This window comes from Meriones unguiculatus, chromosome 8 (assembly GCF_030254825.1).
Source record: "Meriones unguiculatus strain TT.TT164.6M chromosome 8, Bangor_MerUng_6.1, whole genome shotgun sequence".
Taxonomy (NCBI): domain Eukaryota; kingdom Metazoa; phylum Chordata; class Mammalia; order Rodentia; family Muridae; genus Meriones; species Meriones unguiculatus.
Window position 1 is genome coordinate 62409964 of NC_083356.1, and position 10124 is coordinate 62420087.

Here is a 10124-nt window from a genome sequence, read left to right on the forward strand (position 1 = left end):
CAGGCATAAAGAACAAACTTCTTTCCTGAGGGTATTTGTTATATGACGAGAGTCTCTAGATAAAATAATCTGTGGCTTTAAGACCCCAACTGGTGGGTACCACCTCTGGCTTGTTTCTATGGAAACAGGAATAAGCCTTTAGGGCATAAAGCCCTTCTTCCAACAAGGTCTCATTTCTCTGGCCCAGCACAACTGGGCAGTGTCCAATTGTGGTGAATAGAAAGGAGACCTTTGGTGTGGCAGCAAGCAAAACAGAAGAGAGGGCTGAGCAAGAATTAACCTCCGTTTCAGGACCTGCCCTCCAAAGGAATGGAGATAGGAGCGCTTCCTTATCCTGAAAAGGTGGTCCAAGCAAGGAGCAATAGCAGCAGCAGTTCTGGGCCAATGGGTATACATATTCTCTCCATGTGCCCAGTATTTGCCTCTAATCCTATATTCTCAGCCTCTGCTCGTCCTGCCTTCTTCCTGCTCCAGATTCAGAGGGCATACAGGAAGTGCAGCCCTAGGCCTCACTCCACTGAACACCCTTCCAGGCCCCCAGGCTTGGACAGCAGATGGCTTCTTGTTGGTCTACAACGTGTAATTTAGTTATGAGGAAAGGGAAGCCAAAATAGCATCCCAGAGCATAACACTGATTTAGTTTCTACTTCTGGAGAAAAAGTCACTCGGTGTTGGTTACAGGAGCCCTTTTGTGCACATTTGGCCTTTGAAAAAGAATTGCATCCCCTAGGAATGGAACGATACACCTGGGACACTGGTTGTTCCAGTGAGTAAATCCTGTGACAGGCATCAAATCTGAAGAAAGAAGGCTAAAACAAGAAAACTTCAAGAGGAAAGTGAGATTTTTATTTGGTATAGAAGTCTAGAAAAGATGAAAAATGAAGGAAATGGGGAGGAAGGAAAGGATGAAGGTAATGTGGGAGGGAAGCAGAAAGAGAATGAGGAGGACAGAGAAAGGAAAAAACAAAAGGGAGAGTGGGAACAGACTGCATGAAGGGAGAGAGCGAAGAAAGGATGGAAGGGAGGGAAGGATTCGATGTCACAGAACGTTTATCCATCGTCTAAGTGAAATTTGAATATGAAATTGAATACTGTGTTGTTGATTTTTCCTCCACCTGGTAATCTTTGAACCAAATAGTTCTCATGAGAAGAGTGAGCAGCCCTTTGAAGTGACCCTAGGGAAGTTCAGCAGGCTCTTGCCAAACTATCCCAGTCCTCTCCGTGCCTAAGCACTACCGGGCAGCATGCACCCCACGCTGGAACACCGGGAAACGCCCCTCCCAGTGTCCAGTGTCCGATTTTACCACTTCTCCTTTTGGTTGTAGTTGTGCTTAGCACGTTGGTGAGATTTAAAAAAAAGTTCTCTCAACAGAGTATGAGCCACATGTTAGAAAGGAATTGGGAGAGAAATTGGAGCAATGGTAATTTTTAAAACTTTATGAAAAACTTCAGTTTGTAGGCTGTTTAGAGGGAAAGTTTGCTAAGAAGTGAAGATAGCTCCAGAAGGACATATCCCTGCATAAGTTGTTCTGAAGGGAATTCTGGGAGTATCAGGCAGGTTTGCGTGTGTGTGTGTGTGTGTGTGTGTGTGTGTGTGTCTATGTACATGTATGTATGTGTTTGTGTCGTGTGGCATATGCACATGGATCGGTGGGAGTCTGCTTTTGTGGAAGGCAGGGGAAGACGCCGGGCACTCTGCTCTATCGCTCTCTCTCTTATTCCTTTGAGGAAGTGTGTCTCTCGGAACCAGAAAGAAGGCTGGCCCCAGAAACTGCAGACATCCTCCAGTCTCCACTAACACTCCTCACAGCTCCAGGGTCACAGGTCTATGCATGGCCACACCTGCCTTTTTACATGGGTGCTGAGGACTTGAATTCAGGTTCTTGTGAAAGCCCAGTCACCTCCCCAGCCCTGAGGACATTGTGGTTGAGACAAAGACTATTTCTCCACTATGTCCCCCAGGCTGCCCTGAACGTACTGTCTTCCTGCCGGAGACCCCCAGGTGCTGGGGTTACACACACAGCCATGCCTGGCTAGCATTCCCTTCAGGATCCCCACTGTTTCTCCTAACAGTTCACGGAGCTCATATGCTATCCCTCTCCTTTACTACAGCAAAGAAAGCTGAGGAATTTGCTAGCTGCTCACATAACTGTCAAGAGGAGAATAATTATAACCTGCATTTCTGTCAATAAACGTGGAAGCTGACTTCTCTTGAGGAAAAAGGAAGAACAGATTTCCTGATTGTGACTTCTCCACACTGAGAGCATTCTCTGTGCCTTGCGCCACTTGGCACTCTCACTGTACCGTCCTGTGCAGCTGACGAACATGTCCAAGTATGCGTTTGTCCATTTCTGCTGTTGCAGCAAAAAAAACAAGAACAATTAGTTTCCCACAGCTCTGGAGGCTGGAGTCCAGAGCTGAGGTGCCAGCAGATTCGGCGTCTGGTGAGAGTTGCTTTCTGCTTCTCAGCTGGCACCTGCTTGCCAGGTCCTCACAGGGTGGAAGAGGTGGTCTCTAATCCCTTTTACTGCAATTGAACTTAATTGCTCATGACTAGATCGCTTCTCCCAAAGGCCTCACATTGGGAGAGTGATGTTTCAACAGATGGTCACACACAGAGGCCATAGCAATACAACAAGTACCTCTAAAGATGACCCAGACATGGGGCTAAAGAGATGATGGTTAAGAGCACTGGTGCTCTTCCAGATGACCCAGGTCAGGTTTCCCTCATGGCCCACCACCTGTAATCCCAGTCCAGAGGATCTGATGCCCTCTTCTGGCCTCCCCAGGCACTGCATGCACAGGGTGCACAGACACACATGCAGGCAAAACACCCATACACATAAAATATAAATAAGCATAAGCGTGAGAATCAACAGGTACCTACGGATAATCTGACAAAGGAAAACTGAAATAGACAAAACAGATTTGGGGTGAGACTCATAACAGAGACTGCTAACATACAGTGCCAGGAGCTTGGGAGAGTGAGCTTGGTTTGGACAATGAAGTTCAATCAGTGAACCCAGTGTTCTCTAGCCAGGGCCAGAGCATGAAGGCAAACTGCTTCTTGAGGCTCTTAAAGGCACTCAGAAATGGCCATGTAGAGTGAAGCCAGGCCAGATTGAGGTTCCTTCTCTATACAAAATCAAGCACTTTTGGAACAGTCTTCCATTGCTTCTTAGAATGGGTGGGGTGTTAACTCTATGACTCAAGGCGACCACTCCAGAGCAAAGCTTGGGCAAGCCCATGGTACACTTGGTCATCATTTCCCACCAGTGCCATTTGGTTGCTCTATTACGATTCATTCAGGGAAAAAAAGGTGAGAGCTGGGAAAGCCAGCCACCTCTCCTCCTGTCCACACCCCTGTAACAGTGTGAAGCCATCTCTCTCCTGTCCCCACCCCTATAACAGTGTGAAGCCACCTCTCTCTCCTGTCTCCACCTCTGTAACAGTGTGAAGCCTGCCTTTCCTTCCTGTCCTCACTGCTGTCCTTATCCATAAGATAGTGTGAAGCCCCTTCTCCCTCCTGTCCACACCCCTGTAACAGTGTGAAGCCATCTCTCCCTCTTGCCCTCCTACTCTACTTGTAACAATGTGAAAAACAGAACTCACTTTGATTTTGGAGGACTTCAGTCACATGAAGAGTGACTGGCTTATTCTAAATGGGAAAGAAAGGAAAGAAAGAAAGGAAGAAAGAAAGAAAGAAAGAAAGAAAGAAAGAAAGAAAGAAAGAAAGAAAGAAAGAAAGAAGCTTCCTGATTAAAGGAAGTAAGAGGACAGAAAAAAAGGAATGAGGCAGACACCAGGCCCTTCACGGTGATTACCCAGGGAAAGGATGGCCTCCTCAGAAAGCCAGAGCAAATGGTGGAAAGGAAGCTGAGATGGCCTGTTGGCCATCTTGAAGGTGAAGATTGTCCCTGTGCATTAGCTCCTGGGAGATAGTTAGTAGGCAGGCTGATCTGACTCTGCCAGGGTTTGGAAATAACAGAATCAAAGACTAAGATAGATTTTGCCTTCCACCCCACTTCTACAAGGTCCCTCCCTAAAAGGGTGTCCTGCCTGATGACCACTGGGCCGGGGAGCAGGGGAGTGCACATGAAGGGCTCATGGCTAGGAAAGGAACACCCCAGGAGGGCAGCATTGGTCCTCCAGCTCCTGTGCCTGGTAATAGCTCAAATCCATGCACCACTTGTGCTCTCTGTTACCTGTGTAAGAAGCACTTTCAACAGTGACTGTCCCACTCGGCCCTCATGGAAAGGCGGGGAGCCTGTTTTCATAAGAGCACAGCGCGAGGTGCGTGACTTGCCCAACGTCAACCTCAAAGCCAGCAGTTAAGCCCAGGTCTCCAAAGTCATCTCCTTTCCTGGAGCTGTTCTGGAGCCAGCTGCACACAGTGTGCTAGGGTCTGGAATATGTGGACTCTGGTAGCACGCAAGCAACAAAGGGTGTGTATTCTGCACAAGTCCAGCATGCTGGGGTCACCGCCTTTCCAACACGGTGGAGCTTGAGGCCCCTTTTAAAGCTGGTGCTTATGGAGGCTACGTGACTCTGGTCAGGACTTAGGTGGTGTTCAGACCAGTAGTTAAGCAAACTTATCTCCCCAGGCCAGATGTCTTGGCTGTTTCTGATTGGTTGCTCCTTTTCTGTAGTTTTCTTTCTGTACCTCTTAGGCCTGGCCTGTCTAGCAAGAAGATAAAGCCTGCCATGGAGTTGATCAGACTTTTTTAGCAGGTTCTCTCACACTGGGAGCTGCTGTGTTACAGTGCTGGGTGGAGAGTGTGTCAGGAGCCCTTGACACACACACACACCCGCGCTGTGGGAAACCTACACAGCTTCCTGTAAGTCAGAGATTAGGGACAGGGACAACAAAGATGACTATGGGCTCTGAGCAGTATCTGCTGTGAGTGATCTCATTCAGAATTAAGAAAAAAAGGCCTACTCAAAACAGGGTCAAAAATACTCTCAACACCGTCTAGAAACTGCCTCATGCAGTCATATGACCAAGCCTGGGAACTAGCAATGAGCAGAATGATGATTTGATTTGGATCTATTATCTGTGTTGTATGAGCTATGATCCTGACAGCACAGGGAGGGTGAGCTACTGAAAATTATGTGTGGGCTAACAGTGTGTCTGGATTCTGCATCATGGATTTCACCTTTTATAATGTTGGATTAATTGATGTGCATTTCAAGTTCTCTGTATAACACATACAGAGAATTTCAAAGAGCTGCTGGGGTTGGAGGGCAGAGAGCAGGACATTCCATTACCAAAGTGTCTTGGGTGGAAACAGGACCTGGCAAGAGATGAAGTCAAGGTCATTCTCAGATACAGAGTGAGTTTCAGGCTGGGTTGTGAGACCCTGCCTGAAGGGGGAAAAGAGACTTTAAAATTGAAAAATAAATGAGCACCTTAATGTATAAGCTCCAGGCTTTGTTAGAAAGGACAAAAGAATGTTGCTATGATGTTTTGAATAAGAATGACCCCACAGGCTCATAAATTTGAATGATTGCTCGTTAGAGTGTGGCACTACTTGACAGGGATTAGGAGGTGTGGCCTTGTTGGAGGAAGTGAGTCACTGGGGGTAGGCTCTCAAATGCTCAAGCCAGACGGTGTCTTTCCTCTCTTCCGGCTGCCTGCCAAACTGGATGTAGAACTTTCAGCTCCTTCTCCAGCACCGTGTCTGCCTGAATGCTGCCATACTCCCCACCATGATGGTAGTGGACTAGACTTCTGAACTGCAATCCAACCCCATTAAATGTTTTCCCTTAGAAGAACCACAGTCACAGTTTCTCCACAGCACCAGTGCACTGACTGAGACAGTTTCCATCTGATCCCTGAGGCAGGCAGGCAGGTGGTCTAGTAGGGAAACAATGTGGTGATTAGAGAAGTTTTTAAGGAAGATGAGGTAAAGCTAACTCAAACATGTCTGGATAAAGGCCCAGATGGACTGTTTGCCTAAGAGCTGAAGCCTCCTCAGAAGACAGATTTAAAAGATCCAGCTTATTAAAAAACCAAGGTTGAAGCTGCCAGAGACAGGGCAAACTGGTGTTTCTGCAAACTGGAGGTGTTTCACTTTTAGCTCAGACAAATAAGAACATCTCTGTTAAAACAGCAGCAGATCTTCTAATAGCAACACAGTGGACCTAGCACTGTGAGGAGGCCACATCTCATAAGGCAACCATATTTTAGATAGAACAGATTGCGGACACAATGCTGGGTGTGTAGAAATAGGGGCCGTGGCTAATGGTGTTAGTTGGAGTTCTCTAGAGGACCAGAACAACAGAATATGAATGGTCATATAGGGATGTGTTAAGATACATTTTAAAATGCCACACATTCAACAGATCTAGGTATGAGAAGGTAGGAAGGGGGAGAGGAGTTAGAGAAGAGAAAGAAGAGCATGGTGGGGGTTCCCTGAAGGAGAAGTCAAATTGGAGGAAAGGGGGAAAGACACCAAAGCAGAGAGAGAGAGAAGGTGGGAGTGGCAGACCAGTTATTTGTGGAGCACCTGGCCCAGGTGACGACATAGGATGCAGCGGTGACATAGGACGCTGTCAGGACCCTAAAGGCCTCCGAGGGCAGGCCAGTTGAATTGCCTGCACAGCACGACAGGTTGTACTGGATTGACTTACACTGTTAGAACCTGCAAACCCCCAGCTTTCTACAAACTGGAGAGCCAGTGGCTGATCTGCTTGAGAAAGTTCAGAAGTCCAGAAGGAGAGAGCCCAGAGCCCCAGCCCCAGCCCATGACTGAGGGTCACGGTGGACATCCTTGGCAGACAGCTGAGGAAGCTGGAGTCTGAAGTCCATGACAATGATAGCAGCAGGCGACCCAGTCACTCAAGATGCTGCAGCTCACTTCCTCCAAGTCCCACCAAAGCTGCCAACCTATAGGCCATGTCACCTACACTTAGGGCAGGTCATTCCCGCTCACTTACCAATGAGTGGGAATTACCCACTCAACTTGTGTCATGTCAAACATCTCTAGAAGTGCTCATATGGCACACCCAGAAGGCTGCTATTCTAACCAGTTACCCGGTATCTCTAGTGAAGTGAAGCTGACAATCAAGATCCGCCATCACATGCCCCAATCCTCAAAAAACAAACAACCAAACAAATAAATAAATAAGAGAAAGTTATATGAATGGTGATTAGAGCTGGACAAAGTGAGTGAACCGGAAGGAACGGACTTAGGAAGAAACTGTCACATCCAGGCTATGATCTAGATATTAACTTTTGGAGAGAGAGCCCAGCCTAAGAGTGCCCTGTGAAGTCACCTCTGAAAAAGTTCCACAAAGAAAGGAGTCAGAAACATCTACACAGCTGACAGGTCAGTCATCAGGCTGGGACAGGGGTAGAGTATGAGCACTGCAGTTGGGTCCCCAGCACCCCTGTCAGTGCTGGTGCAGGAGCCTGACCACAATCCCAGCACTGAGGGAAGGGAGCAGAGACCAGCAGAAACTGGGCACCTACTGGCCAAGCCAGTCTAGCTAAAATGGAAGGCTCCAGAATGACTGAGAGCCCCCCCACCCCATGTCACAATAAATAAGGTGGAAAAGGTGAGGGTGATGCACACCTTGAATTCTAGTGTTGCTGTACATTGTGTGAGGGTGTGTCTCTGTATATTCAGCTGTTGATTCTGTGCAGAAGAAAGCGAAATGCTGGCAGGATCTTGGTATTGGTCCTTCCTCACTAGCCTAGAGGCAATCTAGAATTGCATCTGATTGGCTGTAATAAAGAGCTTATGGCCAATAGCTGGGCAGGAAGTGGAGGGTGAAACTTCTGGGCAGACAGAGGGTTGCTGGGAGAAGAAATGAGTTGTAGTAGCTTTGCCAGTGGACACAGAGGAGAGTGGGTAAAGCAGAGTGGAGCAGAGAGGTAGCACTAGCCACGTGGTGGGATGTGAGAGACCAAAGGATCAAAAATCAGTGGCTATTTTTTTAAAGTTTAAAGCACAAGCCTGAAATAAGGCCAGCCTGCTGGAGATATATACAGCCATGTGGAGGGAAGAACTAGCCTCAGTGCCCTGAGAGGAAGAACTAGCCTTACCGAATTCTTGTCCTGCCCACTAGAGATACATTTGCTAGGAAACTGGCCTATCCCCCTAGGGAGGGAAGCCAGACCATTAATGGTTTGGGGGCCTTCTTAGAGCCAATCAATTCAAAATGCAACATCCCTTTTGTGTTTCAACCAATAGATGCTTGCCAGGCAGGAATCCCTCTGCTTTGGGCATGTTAGGAGGGGCCAGACTCACCCAACTAACCTGAGCACGAGGCTCTCAGCATTCACTGCTTTGGCCGTGGGGGTGTGAGCCCCAAGCTGTAGCATATAATAAAAAGATCCTCATGTGTTTTACAACGGACTCGACTCCTGGTGGTGGTCTTTTGGGGTTTTGTGAATCAGGCACAACAGGACACAGTGCCGGGATTAGCCGGGTCAAGTCTGGAGTCAAGCCCTAGCTAAAAGGCTTAAGCTTTAAAATATTAAAAAGCATCTGTGTCATTTATATCTCTGGCAGGTCTGAGAAGTCCTGCTACACCAGCGCTTGGCAGGCAGAAGCAGGCAGGTCTCTGTGAGTTCCAGGGCAGCCTACACACCTAGCCAAGGCTGTCTTTGGTGAGACCCTGTATGAGAAGTAGAGGGTCTAAATGATGGCTTGGCAGGTTGGGGCTTGACCCATGTGGTAGAGTAACAGTACAGAAATATACTCCTGCAAGTTGTCTTCAGATCTCTGAGAGAGAGAATATGTGTGTGTGTGTGTGTGTGTGTGTGTCTATGTACACAAATATATATACATTTAAAAAATGCCAGGCAATGATGATGCACACACCTTTAATCCCAGTACTTGGGAGGTAGAGTCAGGCAGATCTCTGTGAGTTCCAGACCATCCTGGTCTACAGAGTAAGTTCCAGGACAGTGGAGGCTACACAGACAAACCCTGTCTCAAAAAAAAAACAAAAACAAAAAACAACAACAACAACAACAACAAAAAAAAACCAAAAACCCAAGTTAAGTAAGAGAGTAAAAAATAAAGCAGTGGGTTGGGACTGTAGTTTGATGTCCTGGGTTCATGCTCCAGTAATTCAAGGTGACTAGGGAAGATGAAGAACAAGAGTGGAAGACACCCAAGGTGGCCTCCATGCACACACAGGTGACTGCACCTGCATACAACTGCATCTACACATATAAAACAGAAGTAGAAATTACATAGTGCTTGGTGTTCTAAAGGGATCTCAAACAGGGTGTAAAAAAAACACCACCAACAAAAAATAGCGAACTGTGGGCTCAGGCGTCAAGAGCACTTCCTGCTCTTCCAGAAGATTTGAGTTCTGTCCCCAGCAACCAAGTCAGGCGTCCCATAACCATCCATAACTCCATCTGTGGGGTCTCTGCAGGCACTTAACTCACATGTATACACCCACACCCACACACACATACACACACCTACAGAGATGAGAAAGAGAAGTAAGCCAGTATATGTATATATATATTTGTTTACTCTTTGAGCCTTTGAGAGACCAAAGCAGTCTATTCACTATGTAGAGTAGGCGTGGTATAGCAGTAAGTTCCCTGAGGGAAGAGCTACCTCACTGCGTTCTTTCCCCACCCACTAGAGATACAGTTGCTAGAAAACTGGGCCCTCCCCCTAGGGAGGGACACCTGGTCATCAATGTTCTGGGAACCTTCCTATAGCCAATCGATTCAAAATGTAACACCTTGACCAATAGATCCTTGCCAGGCAGGAATTGCCCCTGCCTTGGACATGCTGGGATGGACCAGAATCTATAAATCACCCCACTAACCTGGGCGCGGGGTGCTCAGCTCCCACCACTTCGGCGGTGGGGCTGTGTAGCCCAAGCTGCAGCTTGTAGTTTTTCAATAAAAAAGACCCTCATGTGTTTTGCAACGGAGTTGATTCCTGAAGATCTTTTGGGGGCTCACGAACTAGGTATAACACCTTGTAATTACATCCTTTGAGCATGTGATTTGGACGCCGGGACTGTATATAGAGCTATTACAAAGACACCTATGGATGATGAACTCCTCCTAGAGAAGCCTGCACAATGCCGTGTGGGTGTGCACTGTCTTTTCCCAGGTGTCTTGCAAGCACCCCTGATCTGCA